Raw genomic sequence first — 16,384 nt, forward strand, 5'->3', positions numbered from 1 at the left:
AATGAATGAAGGAACAAATGAAACCCTGTCTCCTGCTTTCCAGTCCCTAAGGCCTCGTTACCATGTAGGAATGACGCCGGTCCTCCTGCGGTTTAAGAGGCAATACTAGGAATTCACTCAGAAACTGGAACCTTTTACCGCATTAAAAAGGGACAAGCTAGATTAAAATGAGTATCTATGACGCCACACAGATATATGCTAATAACCGGATAACTGAAATAAATGAGGGAGAAGGGACAGGTCTCCCTTAACAGAACCAATTATGTGGACAATTCATAAATGTAGAAGAAATGAGGGACGTACAAAATTCACCATTAGGGAGATACCACAGTGATAACTGTTGCAGGCAAGATTCACCCTACCAATGCATGCCAAAATGAGCACGTGCAAGTTCAAGGAGAAACAAGTGTAGTCTCAGAGCACCTCCCCCAAGATAACTATCAATTGCAAAGGGAAAAACCAGTTACTGGGCAGTGGAGTAACCCAGCAGACAGCACCTGCTGGAGTAACCCAGCAGACACTGGGCAGTGGAGTAACCCAGCAGACAGCACCTGGATGAAGTGATCCAGGTTAACAGCACCAGTGATGAGACACGTGGACCCGCTGGTGCCGTGCACCGAGGCGGGCCCCTCACCTCTGCCAAATAATGCATAAGCTCAGCCCTGTCATGAGGAAACATCAGACAAAGCCAAACTGAGACAATCCACAAAATAGCAGGACAGCTCTCTTCCAGAGTGTCACGGTCATAAAAGACAAGGAAAGACTGAGGAACCGATGCGGATTGGAGGAGGATTAAAGAGTCATGACAACTAAATGCAGTAAGGATCCTGGATAGGGTCTTGGAAAAGAGAAAGGACATCGTAGAAAAACTAGTTGAAATATGACTGAAGTCTATAACTTAGTTCATAGTACTAGACCAGTGTTCATTTCCTAGTTTTAATAGTTGTGCTACAGTTGTATAAGATGGTAGCATTTGGGGATGCTGGGTGAAGGGTAGATAATGTGAACTCTCTGTACTATTTTTGTCACCTTTTGTAAGTCTAAAATTCCTTTAAAATAAAAAAGTTAATACAGAATTGTATGGCCATCATCAAAAAGTCTACAAACAATAAATGCTGGAGAGGGTGTGGAGAAAAGGGAACCCTCTTGCACTGTTGGTGGGAATGTAAATTGATACAGCCACTATGGAGATCAGTATGGAGGTTCCTTAAAATACCAAAAATAGAACTACCATACGACCCAGCAATCCCATTGCTGGGCATATACCCTGAGAAAACGATAATTCAAAAACAGTCATGTACCAGAATGTTCACTGCAGCTCTATTTACAATAGCCAGGACATGGAAGCAATCTAAGTGTCCATCGACAGATGAATGGATAAAGAAGATGTGGCACATATATACAATGGAATATTACTCAGCCATAAAAAGAAACGAAATTGAGTTATTTGTAGTGAGGTGGATGGACCTAGAGACTGTCATACAGAGTGAAGTAAGTCAGAAAGAGAAAAATAAATACCGTATGCTAACACATATATATGGAATCTTAAAAAAAAAAAGGTTCTGATGAAACTAGGGGCAGGACAGTAATAAAGATGGACATAGAGAATGGACTTGAGGACACGGGAAGGGGGAAGGGTAAGCTAGGACGAAGTGAGAGAGTGGCATGGGCATATATACATTACCAAATGTAAAACAGATAGCTAGTGGGAAGCAGCCACATAGCACAGGGAGATCAGCTCAGTGCTTTATGACCACCTAGAGGGGTGGGATAGGGAGGGGGGGAGGGAGACGCAAGAGGGAGGAGATATGGGGATATATGTATACGTATAGCTGACTCACTTTGTTATAAAGCAGAAAATAACACACCATTGTAAAGCAATTATACTCCAATAAAGATGTTTAAAAAAACCAGAATTGTGCCCAGAAACATCCCTTAATGGAAATCTGGCCCCAAGAGACTGTCCCACAAACAAGCTCCAGGTACCCGGGCAGAGCCTTAGGCCAGGATGAAGGAACATGAAGGGACCTAAGAAACAGCCAAGGGAGAGGATACTGTCTAGATTTTTTTTTTTTAACTTTTGTTTTTGGCCACGCCACACGGCTTACGGGACCTTAGTTCCCCGACCAGGGATCGAACCCAGGCCCTCGGCAGTGAGAGTGCAGAGTCCTAACCACTGGACCGCTGGGGAAGTCCCCCTGTCTAGATGCACTCAGTTCCCAAACACGACTGACTGGTCCCTGCAACTCAGCCAACACCACTATCTGCATGCAGAGTCTGGACGCCAGACTCTTCTGTTCTCCCACTTGCCACGCTATTGGGGTCTCTTGGCAATTCAAGGATCAGACAGCACCCCCTCTCCCAAGCCCCTTGTGGCATCCTGCCAACAAGGGTTGACATCCTCGTTTAGGAATGCCCCACTACCACCTGGACTGCCCCACACCCTGAGGCCCCCTTCTTTACTTGGTCGGAAACCAAAGAGGGTGCTCACTAGCAAGAAACCCAGAAACCTAATTATAACACATTCAAAATCTTTATATTACAGGTAAGTACTTATCATGTGTACATAGTTTAATTTCGTGTAACTACCTACACTATACTTTTAGCCTATAGATAAACAGCGCATCCACACATGGGGTGATGGGGCCATTCTGTTTCTTAACTGTGGTGGCAGTCACACAACGGCATGCATTTGCCTAAACTCAAAGAACCATAGACCAAAAAGTGAATTTCACTCTGTGTAAAATTTAAAATGGAAATTGAAAAGTTAAAAAAAAAAGACTGTGATACACTGATGGATGCTATGAACGAAGATCTTCAAGATACACTACCACTGGGGACAGTGGGAAACATGCTGCAGAAGCGTCATCTAGCACAGCTTCTTTTTTCTCTATGTAAGAAATTAAAATAATGAGGGTGTATTTGGATAAGGAGGAATGTTCACGAGCAGGAAGAAAGGTCCAGCCAGACACCCACCCAACTACTGACTGCAATGACCTCGGAGGGAAGATGTCAGACTGTGGGTGTTGGGAGGGACAGGGAAGGAGTCACACATCTTTCCCTTGGCACTCTTTCAAACAAAGAATTTTTTAAATAATAAAGAGGCTTACATGTATGAGCCGTAAAACTTAAGCAAATGAAAGTCACACGAATCTCAGTACTCAACCTTAGTATGTTCTGGACACTAGTGCTCCTTGAGGGTCCCAGGAGGGCCGAGGTCAAAGACTGTGCATCTGCGGAGAGAAAAAAAACGAGGTTATATCTTTGGCCAGCATGAGCCTTCCTGCTGTAGTATCCACCTGTCATTCACGAAGTCACTCCCTCAACAAATATTTATTGAACGCCTGCTGCGTGCCAGGCACCGAGGGTACACCCGTGACCAAGACAAAGTCGCTGTCCTCAGGGGGCAGACACTCCAACAGGGGAGGGAGACACTGAACAAACGCAATCCTCAGCCAGGGAGCGGCGGCACCTTGATGGAGACTAAGTAGGCTGAGGAGAGCAACGGGCTGCTGCTTCACAGAGAGGTCAGGGGAGGCCTGAGGACAGAGACCTGAAGACGGGAGACCACGAATTGGGTGACTATCTGGGAAAGAGCCTTCCAGGCACAGGGACGGCCACTACACAGGACCTGAGGCAGGAGGGGGGGGGGTGTGTGGAGAGAGAGAGAGAGAGAGAGAGGGAGAGAGAGAGAGAGAGAGAGAAGGACATGAGGGCAGGGAGGTGACGGGGCAGATGGAAGCCCATTATAAAGACACTGCCTTCAGACAACTGTGAGCAGAGGAGTGGCAGAGAAAAAGCACTGGCTTGTAACTTTGTATTATTACTTTTTTTTTAAATTTTTTTTTTTTGGCGGTACGCGGGCCTCTCACTGTTGTGGCCTCTCCCGTCGCGGAGCACAGGCTCCGGACGCACAGGCTCAGCGGCCACGGCTCACGGGCCTAGCCGCTCCGCGGCATGTGGGATCTTCCCGGACCGGGGCACGAACCCGCGTCCCCTGCATCGGCAGGCGGACTCTCAACCACTGCGCCACCAGGGAAGCCCCGGTAACTTTGTATTATTAATTTATGTTTTTGAATATTTAGTATGGTTGTGCATATTTGAGTGGGTATTTCATGGATGAATGAATGTCTCCAGGCCAAGAAGCTACTGTCTGCATTGCTCACCATCACATTTTGGTTTAGGCCAGGCACTTACTAAGCCAGGGAGATGAGATCTGAGAGAACAACCTAGAACCTTCCTATACGCTAAACAATGATTCTCACTCCCTATGTGCCAGGCTCCAACCTAGCAGAACGTGCTGACTCATTTCGCTCCCCCAGTAACCCTAGAGGCTGCCCAGCCAGTCAAAAGTACGCTGCAGGTGGGATGAACCCAGGCAGCCTGCCTCCAGTGCCTGCTCCCGACCACCTGGCCAGGCCACATAGTCATGGCAGTCAATGAAGACAGGGCTACCTGCAGGCTGGCAAGGCCTCTCCCCATCCTTCCCCAATGCTGCCATGTCCACATGCCGTCCACATGCCAAGGCCGACCTCAAATGCCAGCCAGCTTCTCCAGGGGACCTCAGAGGAAGGAAACCTAGCAAGCAGCTGGCCTACTTTCCAGAGTCCAGGTATCAGGATAGCTTCAATAATCTTGCCCTTAGGGGTTCTGGAGAAGCCAAAAGGGGTTCTTTACCTTTCTCAGGCCAGGGACCCCTGTTGACAGCCTAGTGAAGAAGGGTTAGGGCTCCTTCTCAGAATCATGTGTTCAAATGTACAAAATACAATACACAAGATTACAAGGGAAATCGATTATATTCAGATATCAAAATATCTGTAAAACAGGGCTTCCCTGGTGACGAAGTGGTTGAGAGTCCGTCTGCCGATGCAGGGGACACAGGTTCGTGCCCCGGTCCAGGAAAATCCCACATGCCACGGAGTGGCTGGGCCCGTGAGCCATGGCTGCTGAGCCTGCGCGTCCGGAGCCTGTGCTCCACAACGGGAGAGGCCACAACAGTGAGAGGTCTGCGTACTGCAAAAACAAACAAACAAACAAAAAAAAAACGAAAGAAAATATCTGTAAAACAAAACCTAACCTGAGATACAGTAATATTTGTGCTTCTTTGTGAATGCTTTAAATTATGAGATCTTAGTGGTGGGTCCAATAACTATAGTAATTTAGAAAGAGATGAGTGTAAACAGTACCTTGTAATATCTACAACAACTGTAATGTGACATGGAAAACGTTGTTTTTTTGTTTTTTGGTTTTTTTTTGCGGTACGCGGGCCTCTCACTGTTGTGGCCTCTCCCGTTGCGGAGCACAGGCTCCGGACGCGCAGGTCCAGCGGCCATGACTCACGGGTCCAGCCGCTCCATGGCATGTGCAATCTTCCCGGACCGGGGCACGAACCCGTGTCCCCTGCATCGGCAGGCGGACTCTCAACCACTACTCCACCAGGGAAGCCCATGGAAAACGTTTTGATCTCTAGCAGCAACAAAGTCACAGGCGTTGCTGATACAACGTGGTTTTTGGCCCTTGTTCAGAAGGAATGGAAATGCTAAATTTTAGTTAGATGGTAGAGAAAATAAAGATGTAATTTTTTTCCCAGTCAACTTCACAATCCTCTAAATTCCATCCAAGGACCCTTCAAGGGTCCATGGACCTGAGATTAAGAACCCCTATGCTAGCCCTGAGACAGGGTAAAGGTGGAGCACGTGCCCAGGGAACGTAACAACTAGGGGGTGTGTGGCAGATTCAGATCCTCGTGAGTTTCGTATGGGAAGGGGTCCTGAGCATTGGTGGTTTTGGTTCATCCTGCATCCATTTCCCTTTCCAGGTCGGCCCTCCGAACCTCATCTTTCTCACTCAGCCCATGGAATTCCTGTGGGAATGACCCAATCCATGGGTTGGTAGGGGAGGGAGTGGTGTCACAAAACCCAGGCCTGGCCAATAAAGCCACCGCATCTCCTCTTCCCCGCCCCCAGCCTCAGACATGGCTCAGGGTGGCCCTGGAACCAAAGCCAGGCTGATTAGGTCCACTCAACAGTCTCAGGACATGTGCTGGGATTACGGGGAAATCTCTGGGGCTGCTAAATTGGTTGCATATATATGTGGAGCTGCCTCAGAGCCTATCTGACCATAAAACCAACAAAGGACTGCAGTCAAGAGATGGAAGAAAACAGGGTCCTGGCAGCCCTGAAGCCATTACACATAGAATGTTCCAGGCTGTGAGTTCAAACATTTCCTTTTATACTTATGCAGGCTGACCTGAATTTCTATTTGTTCATGCAACCGAATGACTCTCAACTAACATAGAAGGGAAGAAGTGAGTAGGGTTCTTGACAATTCCCAGAGCTTACGACCAAGCCACTTAGGAAAGCATAAAATAAAATTAGAAACAGTTACTATACATTGAATCAGCAAATACAGAAAAACACACACTCTTTGAAAGATCAGAAACAGCATCTTGGGTAGTTGCAATCCCTAAAGCTGGTCTATGAAACACTAACAATTTTGATTTTCAAGATGCTTGGCAGGCCAGGAGGGAACCAGAAGCACCCAGAACATTTTCCTTTATCACCAGACTTCCCATTAAAAAAATTCCTGGGATGATCAGGAGGCCCCTGCAATAAAGCTCCTGTAAAATTGTAATCACTGCCTTTTAAATTGCATCAGAAATTGCTTTTCTGCCACTCATTTTCCCCCCTTTCTTTCTCTAGAGTGATGTTCATGGCTCTTTAAAGGCACATTAGCAGTGACGTGCGGTGCTGCCACGTCCCTCTGAGCTGAGAATCTACTCCCTGTCAAGTGGAGGAAGCTGTGATGTCCATCAGTTTGAGGTCCCTGATACACAGGAGGGGCCGCAGCAGATGCTGAAGGGTTGTAGAAATGGCAGCAACGGCAGGCTACAGCGCCAGGAATTCAGCCAGGACCCCAGATATCCCAGAGCCCCTCTTACACCACCTGGGAAGGGAAGATACCCTTGGAATTGCTTCAGCAACTCCAGCACCTACCAGAGCAACAGCCCTCGCTCATCTGTCACATAAGTCACAGTCACAGGGCTGCACACCTCGCTTCCCAGGGTGTATACCAAGAAGTAGAAGCCAAGATGAGAGAACCTGGGAGTGAGAGCGGGTCCGGCCCTGACTCGTAGCCTGATGGTTCCTCCCCTCAGCCACAGTGATTGGCTCTGGGAGAGACACATGATCCAAGCAAGGCCAATCAGAGTTGGCCCTGGAAATTTTGCTGGATTACTGGGGGAAAGAAACGGGTGTAAGGCAGGGGCTATTGAAGGCTTCTTTGCCACCTGAGGGAGGGGATGGACACCTAAGAATAAAGTCAAAGGTGAAAGAAGCAGAATCCAGCAGTGGGGAAGGGTGTATTCCTGACAAGAATACCTGAGTGCAGACTCCAGTCAGGCTAGCTCTGAGATTTCAGGTCCCAGAGCCATGAACTTCCCTGTGCAGTTTAAGACAGTTTGAGTTGGGGAGAGTCTGTCATTTACAACAGAAATAACTGACTGATAGAACTGGAAGGGACCTCAGAAATCAATACAGCGCTCCTTCATGTTCCAGTGAATACAATCCTTGTGAGGAGCTGACAAAACAAAACTATGGCGTGTCTCTCCAGAAACACACACACACACACACACACACACACACACACACACACACACACACAACTATTTCAAGGATGTCAAAGATCTCTGAAGCCTCTGTTCATAGGAACTGGGTGAAGAACTCTTCAATCTAGTCTGATCTGCCCACTTGACAGATAAAGAAAACTGAGGTTCAGAATGCTGAGATGACTTGCTTGGGGCCCAGGGCCAGCTGGAGGCCAGGCCTCCCTAGAGTCCCAGGAGGTTTCACCTTGAACTCCCCTGAGTATGGTCCTTGGGGAGACAGCAGAGGATAAGGGGGGTAGCGGGCAAGGCTCCAGGCCTCTGCACCCCCATTCACCTACAGCAGCTCCACTTCTTTCTGTTTTTAAAAATGGGCTTTCAGGGAAGTGTCTGACAAAAGTTCCATTACTCCACAAACAACATCCTGAAAACCAATCGCTTATATCCCATTTCAAAGTATTTACATGTTAATGACCTTGGTTTCCAGCCTCGCTGAAATCCTGTGAAGCCGGCATTATTGCATGCCATGGCTCCGGGCGAGGTGCTTCTGCAGGGCCAGCCAGCCAGCCAGGGCGCTGCTCTCCTGACCCCAAGGCAGACTCAGCCCGTGCACCTGGGCCTTCCTGTTCCTGCACTCCTTCCCTCGTATTTCATCTCAACTCACATGGAAAAGACCATCCATTCGCACCTCACCACGAAGACCAAGGAAGGAAGAAGGGGTGGCTAATCTGACTGGTCAGAGCCTGTGACTGTTGCTGGCACCCGCTTTTCCAGTGCACAGAATTAATAGCCCCAAAGACTGGGACCAGGGCTACTAGCTCTTTTCTCTCCCTGCGCCCAGAGACGGCAGCTTTCTCTTCTGCTTTCTGTCTCGGAACAGGACACACACCCCTGGGCGCCCAACCTCTAAGAGGGCCTGGCCACACGCACCCCTCCTGACCAAGCGGTGATGGGGGCGGCCAGGTGTCTAAGTGGCTGATCTAGGCATTCAGATTTGAGCTGAAGGAGAAGCAAGCCCACAGGGGCCTTCTGCTACAAGTTGCATTCTCCTTTTTAGACTTTACCAGAGATTCACATTGCGGCATCGGGGACCTACTCCCCTACTAATGAAGTGGTTCAGTCGTCCTTCATTTAGAGAAGATTCCCATTATACCCATCCCCATCCTGTCTTTGAAACAGTGACTTAGGAAAATCTCCATTCATTTAACTGCCTCTACCCACCTGCCAACAAAGAAACGTTGCTTTGCGAAGAGAGGACTTTGCCTTGGGAAAATCTAAGCCCTCAATCACTATCCTGTATGACAGCTGCTGGGATCATCTTGTAATTAATCATGTTTTCTCTTATGACCTATATTCTATTAATAACATACACTAACGATTCAGCACTGGTTCTTTCACTGATTGATTCAGTCCACAAATGTGACTAAGGCTGTATTGCTGACTACGAGGGTCTTACATCCCCACCTTCTGTCCTCTCCCCAGCCCCTCCCCTCCCACAAGGGAAGCATCATGGTAATGGGCTCTGAACACGGGGCTCTGAGGACTTCACTGTGCCGGAGGGTCTAATGGCTGCCCTGCCTCCAGCCCAACCCAAGTAACTCTGCGGTACAGTGGCACACGACAGACCCCTGCAGAGAAACTGCTCAGGAAAAGCATCAATGCGTGACCATCTCATGCACAGCAGATTGGCCAAAACATCAGAGTCTGACACCGCCAAACGTACTGAAGTTATGGAATAAGGAGAAGTCACTGCAGGTGGGAGTGTACACTGGAACAGACATCTTCATAACAGTTTGACAATTTCTTGTCAAGAGAAAGAGATGGTGACCTCCGTGACATGCTTTGCCTTCCCAGCTGACTGGGGTCTGGGATTCCCAGACCCACGTGGCCTTGCAAATTCTCATTCTGGCTTGAAGCACGAGGTTTTTGCTACATGCCAGGCACTGTTTTCAAGTTAACTAGCAACTCATTTAACCATCATAACAACCCTGTGGAGTCGGGTCTACCAGCATTCCCCACTTTTAACAGACCAGAAAACTGCTGCACAGAGTGGGGCACCTACCCAAGATCCCACAGCCAAGTAGGTGGCACAGCCAGGAAGGATTCGAACTCAGTGCGTCTGGCTCCGGAACTACCAACAATGCCGCTTCCCAAACACAGAGTTAAGAAGAAAGGCTCAGCCTTGAGCCCCATCTCATTCTACATTCAGACATTGTTTTCAGATGGATCCAAGACCTAAATGCAAAAGGAAAATACGAGTGTATCTAGACAATGCAGAAGCATATCTTCACATTGGGGTAAGCGAAGGTTTCTCATTCAGGGAATCTGGGAAAGTGTTTGTTCTCTTCACAAAGCGGGTCAGACTCATCCACACAGTCCTCTGCCTCTTCGTCAGTCTGCCTTTTTCCAGCTTGGAATGTGGACATGACACCAGGATTTGAGAGGGTCCCTCTTGTCCCCAGAACACTACTCAGAATAGAAGGGCTGAACTCTCAGGGTCCCCCGGCCCACTGGGGAAGGGGGGTGCAGCAGCCGTCTTGTGGCCATGAGGGGGCAAGAGAGTCAGAGCAGCGCTGGCATTCACTCTGCCAAGCCATTGAGCCATATTATCTCCCTCCAGATGCTCTAAGACACAAACAACCTCCAACGTGTTAAAGTGACAATGCCACCTGTGTAGTCTGATACTTGCAGCCAAATGCACTCCTAACCGAAACACCTGCTACATCCAAACTCCAGCAGCCACGTGCTGTGCCATCACCCCAGAGAGTCTGCAAACAGCCACTAACAGGGACCTGAAGGTGTCTCGAAAAGACTCAACTCAGAGGTCAACTCTGGGAATCAAAAATTTCCACCAAGCATGGCTGATCAGAGGCATCCAGAAAGATGACTTGGTGCCCGAATTAATTCTCAGAGGACCTGAAATGGAGACAGCCTTCTTTCACCCCACAGACCTCTAAGAGCAGTCAGGTAGACCATGATTTTAAAGGCCAAGCCCAGCCCACTGGCACAACTGCTTTGTGGTCTGCTAGCCGCAGGCTCAGGGGCCGGGGAAATCCTGCATAGCTTGTGGATCCTTTTTCCTCCTGTCACCAGGCATTTGCTGGATGTGCCAAGAGTTAAGCCCCTTCCTGCACTCCTATAAAACCAGTCTGTCAGTGTGGCTTCAACTGCCGAGTGCTTTTCCACAAAGCACTCTCTAGACCTCAGCTCATCAGATGGGAGACAGAACGCTGGTCAATCTACCAAAATAGGTCAGGCTTTATTTTTAATCCTCTTATTCATTATATATATTGAAAGGGAAGAATGAACAAAAACAACATTATTAACAGCGAGAATGTCTAGGGTTACTTAACCTCTCTGTGCCTCAGTTTCCTCATCTGTAAAATGGAGATGAGGATGAAGTAAATGACTCCATGAAAAATGTTTAGAGCAGGATTTAGCATGTAGTAAGGGTTCAACAAAGGTGAGCTACCATCATTCTTATTGCTGGCGACATGGTCAGTGTTTTCGACTGAAGGCCCTTGAGGGGCTTCATAATCTCACCCTCTGGTCAGCCTGACAGAAACAGTCACTGCTCTGATTCTGGCCACTTGGGGAAGGAGGAGGCTTGAAGGCCCAGGCCAATGGGCAGAAGCTGGCTGCCATGGCCCAGGGTACCAGGGGCAGGAAGCAGACCTGCTGGTGCTAGCTGCCCAGCCAGTAGCCATTCTCCCCCTTCTTCTCGGGATGCTTAGCTAAGACTACATCTCCCAAACTCCCCTGCAGCTAGGGATGGTCAACAAGAGGTAGGTAGACATTGTTGTGGGACTTCAAGGAAAATTCCTCACCAAGAACAAAGAGCTGGACTACACTTTTGTGCCCGTTCCCTACCCCGATTCCCACCTGGACTACAGACTCACTGGCTGGACTCCGGCAGTCACAGTGGACCATGAAGCCACCTTAAGGATGAAAGCTTCGTGCTAGCAATGGTTAAGCAGAAAGACAGAAGGATCTTGCTTTACCTGAGGACTGTGGAGCTGCCAGCCCAGCCCCACACTGCAGATCTCAGGACATTTTACTCACAAGAGAAACCACCTTCCATTGAGTTTACACCATTGTTACTTCTGATCTCTCCTACTGGCAGCCACATGCACTTTCAAATGATACCGTGGACTTACACAGCAGATGACCAACGGAGCAGTGTTTTACACCGCAGAAATCCTTCCAGCAACCTGCCACTATTTAAAGTAGAGAGCTAGATACAGCAAGTAGAAAGCTAGATATAGAATTTCCCACAGAACAGGGTTACAATCATTTTGCCTTAGGAGGAGGTAAAATGAGAACAAGATGAGATACACTGAGTCATTCATCCAGCAACTATTAAGCAGTACCCTGCGCTGGGCACTGTGCAAGGCAGGGTGGTAGACACAGTGAAAAAAAGCAGATAGAGTCCATGCCCTTACAAAATGCACAGTCCAGAACAGGGGACAGAAGATAAACAAACAGGGAAACAAATATATTCATAAGTACAAACGGTAAGAAATACTATGTAGGAAACCAGAGTGAGTTTCAACACAGAACTGAAGAGAAAGGAGAAGGAAGCCATGTGGAGAATGGAAGTAAGAATATCCCAGAATGTCCATCAAATGGAGAATGGATAAACAACACACAGCACACCCGTACAGTGGAATATTGTTCAGCTATAAAAAGAAGGAAGTACTGATTTGTGTACAACATGGATGAACACTGAAAACATCATGCTGAGTGAAAGAGGCCAGTCACAAAAGACCACACATTATAGGATTCCATTTATATTAAATGTCTAGAATAGGCAAATCCAGAGAGACAGAAAGTAGAGTAGTGGTTGCCAGGGGCTGGAGGAGGGGGACACAGAAGGAGAGTAACTGCTAGTGGGTACACGGTGTCTTTCTGGGTTGATGAAAATGTACCGGAATTAGATACTGGTGATGGCTGCACAATCTTATGAAAACACTAAAAACCACTGAAATGTAGACTTTAAAAGGGTGAATTTTACGGTATGTGAATTATTTCGCAATTAAAAGACACTCAAAGGGCTACCCAGACCGAATTACTGGATTGGTAATAAAGTCTCTAATGAAAGTTAAAAAAAAAAAAAAAAAAACAGAATATTCCAGGAGATGGAGGAGGATGGAGGAAATCTGTTAAAGAAACTCATAGGAGGCCCTCTTGCCTAGATTGCTGTGGAGAGGGAGGGAGGGGTGCTAGGAGATGTGGCAGAAGCTCGCGGGCTGTGTGAGCCACAGTCGGCCATATGCTCTTTATTCTAAGTATGACGGGGAGGAGGAGAATGATGTGTTCTGACTGACATTTTTGAAAGACCCTTCTGGCTGTTGCACAGAGACTGTCGGGCTTGAAAAGAAGCAGGGAGATCAGTGAAGTGGCTGCTGTGACACCGAAGGAGAGATGGTGGTGGCTGGGAGCGGGGCGGGGGAGGGCAACAGAATGGAAAGGAGGAGGCTGGTGAAGATCTGTTTCAGGTCAAGGACAAACAAGCCTTGCTGATGGACTGGCCGTCGGGGGTGAGGCAGAAAAGGGAGATTCGAGAGTGATCTTCACACGGTCTTATGAGTTTTCCCAAAGTGGTTTTCTGCCAGATTCAAATTGTACACAGCACAATAAGGGCAGATCAGCAAATGCCTGTTAAATGAATTTCAATAAATGACCAGTCACTGCCTAATTTTCTGTAGGGCATATTTTTGTATTTTCAATAAAGATATGAATTCTCTCTCTCCATGTGTGTGTGTGCGCGCACACACACACACACACACACACACACACACATATATTCTCTCTCTCTCTCCATGTAATATCCTTAATTGTACCTGTTTCTCTCCCATCCACGGGTAGATAGTGGTCCACTAGACACCATCAACTACCCAAACCAGAAACCTGAGAATATTCATACATACACACACACACACACACACACACACACACACACACACACACACACACACACACACACACACACACACACACACACAGAGGCAAGGTAAAGCCTTGGAGTCACTAACAACCAGGTCCTTCCTTGTCTGAGGGGGGCAGAGAAATAGATTAGCCAGTGAGAACTGAGCTCTCACTTCTGATGAATGACCAGTAGGAGAGGAAACAGAGGAAGAGATGCTGCTCCAGAGATAGGAAGTGTTCTTTCTTTTCGGTGGTGGTGAAAGGGTAAGGAACATGGTCAAGAGCAGGGAGAAAGCACTGTGAATAAACGTGGTCTAGCCGAGGGGAGAAGCCTCAGTCTGAGAACAGCTACTGCAAGTGAAGCCCAGCAGGAGACAAGTTATGACTCAAAGGGGTCATGAGCCCCTACCCCACTGACAGCCACATCCATACTGAGGGGAACGCCAGAACCCTGGAGGAATGCATCCTTATCCGGGGTCTAGGAGCAGGAAAGGGGAAGGGAAGCCGAGCTTCACAGAGAACAACTCCAGGGCCACGACGACGACAGACCACAGTGCAAACAGAGCCCCAGGAGTGGCGAGACGCAGTGGTCCTGTGGGTGTGTGTCCACCCAACACCTTCCTTCCAGGTCCACTCTCCCCGGCAATAGGGCTCGTCCGTTTTAGGAGCGGGATGTGAGAAGCACCCCACTGGGTGGCTCTGTGTGGTGGGCTGCGGGTGCCGCCTGCCCTGTGCCGCTTCCTCGGGATCTGACCTGATGCCTCGACTTCAGCATTTCTATAATTCCTCTGCCTTATTCTCACAAGGGGCAGACTTGGTGGCGCTGCACGCTTCACACAGCTGACCAAACTCTGTCCTTATTTCATTCCACCAAATGCCTGGGAAGTAGGTCAAAATAGCCTGTCACAGTCAGTTAGAAGCGACTTCTCACTACGCACCACATTAGCCCCTCCTAGGCTGACAGGGGTCCAGGGGAGCCTTTCCCAACACCGACGTCATGGGCTCTCCACCTGTGGGCCAGATACCCTCCCAAGGGGGCCTCTAGTGTTGTCCAACGTGTGAAGTTTGTTTTGACCACAACTGAGGACACTGCAAAGTCTCCCAGACAGAGTGCTGGGCCGTGTGATGCAGAAGAGCATGAGTACTATACCCACCACTCCAGCACAACTGACAGACTTTCGCCACTGCATTTTACATAATCAGGACCACATCACATTGACTTCTTGGAATCTTGTTTTCCCTCAGCTGCATCACAGAAACGCCTCCAAATCAACTGGTAGTGCTCTTACCCACTCTCTTCAGCAGCTGATATTCCATAGTGTGGAGGTACCATATGTTACCAATCATTCCCTGAAAAATGGGCATTCATTTTACTTTCAGGGTTTCACTTTGTTTTTTGTTTGGCCACTGCAAAGAATGCTGTGGTAAATAATCTTTTGTACTGGGGCCATTTTTTTCTGTAGGGTAGGTTCTCAGGCGTGGTGGTTCTGCATCAAAGGCTACTTATGGAGTATTACATAGCTACGTTAGAGAATGGCTTCCAAGATCAAAGGATAGAACCGTATGTATAATATGCGCTTGTTTCGGTACTGAGTATCTCTGGAAGAATACAGACGAAATGGGTGTCCTCACGGGAGGGTAACTGGGTGACAGTGGACAGGGGAGGGAGACTTAATTTTCACTGTACATGGTTTTTTGTGTCATCTGACTGCTTTACCACGTGCATGGACTGCTCATTCAAAAATAAACAAGATTTCTTTTTTAGGCTGTCTTCTAAAAAGGTTGCGATGAGTCACATGTCCTCCGGCAACTTGGGAGAATACTCAGTTGAGCTCATTAATGCCCTATATTTTCTCCTTCAAGGTTGTCCCCCCATCCCCTGTTTTTTTGACCTACTGCAAGCTCAAACGTCAAATTTCACCTGCTCACGATAGCCACAATGCGTCCAATTCTACAACCCTTGGGCAGGCAGAAAGCAAACTGCCAGAGATATTAATTTTGACAAGTCAGCCTGGCTGGCACCTCCCAACAGCACAAGAGAGAAACCCAAGCCAGGGTGGGAGCCGGTCTTCAGTGACCCAAGGGAACCAATGGCAAAAACAGAAGCAGGGCGCTCTCTCCTCATGTGCTCGCAGGTCACGCTGTTTTAAACTCCTGCTGGCTGAGCTGCCTCATGAGCTGAGTGGGCCTAGAGCCCCCAAATGCCCAAAGCCTCTGAGAAAGGGCAAGGGAGGCCGGCAGGAGCAGCTGCTGCCCGTAGGCCCTGTATTCTCAAGAACAAGGCCAGGGATGAGAAACAGGAGGGAACGGGGGGATGAAGAACACGCAAGAATCCAGCTCAGACAAACAAGAGGTCTTCTTGTTCACTTCCTACAGGCCCGTCAGCCTCCAGGGCCGGCCCAGAACCAAAGGCCTCACCGGCCACTGTTTTTAAGCCCCACTGTGGCTCACGCAACAGGACGACAAAGCTGAGCCAGTGCAGAGAGGCAGGGCCCCCGAGCATGGCAGCAACGCCAACTGAATACACCTGCTGCGGCAACGCTGGCTGGAGCTCTGGACTAACCTGCAGCGGGGAGGGGACTGGACGTGGCCAGAGGAGAAAGCAACTCGGGGAAGGTGCGGGATGGGAGAGCATGAAAAAACGTCTCAAAATCAGCAGCGGGTCCACACGATTCAGGTGGTGGATTGAGGCCGTGTGCTACCGTTCTGCAGCCTACACTCTGGCACGAGCTGAGCCAGGTGTGGGGGAGGCCCCAGGCTTAGTTCTAATGGTTCCCACTACCTGGAATGCGCTTGCCCTTGATCCTTCGAGACTCAGCTCATCAAGGATGTGTGCATATGAGTGCTGGCTGG

At 48.6% G+C, this 16,384-nt stretch overlaps 1 protein-coding gene across 15 annotated transcripts in view; it reads right to left on the minus strand.

Annotated features, from left to right (window-relative positions):
- The window catches only part of SIPA1L3 (signal induced proliferation associated 1 like 3), a 237,685-nt gene that overhangs the window by 138,372 nt on the left and 82,929 nt on the right, over positions 1-16,384 (minus strand). For 11 of the 15 annotated variants that reach the window (XR_009537315.1, XM_060132592.1, XM_060132601.1 and 8 more), the window contains one exon: positions 3,167-3,233. The gene's annotated coding sequence lies outside the window, so the exon portion shown is untranslated. Of the gene's footprint in view, positions 1-3,110; positions 3,234-16,384 lie in introns of all 15 variants that reach the window. The other 4 variants (XM_060132589.1, XM_060132590.1, XM_060132593.1 and 1 more) reach the window with 1 other exon arrangement.

This window comes from Lagenorhynchus albirostris, chromosome 19 (assembly GCF_949774975.1).
Source record: "Lagenorhynchus albirostris chromosome 19, mLagAlb1.1, whole genome shotgun sequence".
In the NCBI taxonomy this organism is placed as follows: Eukaryota; Metazoa; Chordata; class Mammalia; order Artiodactyla; family Delphinidae; genus Lagenorhynchus; species Lagenorhynchus albirostris.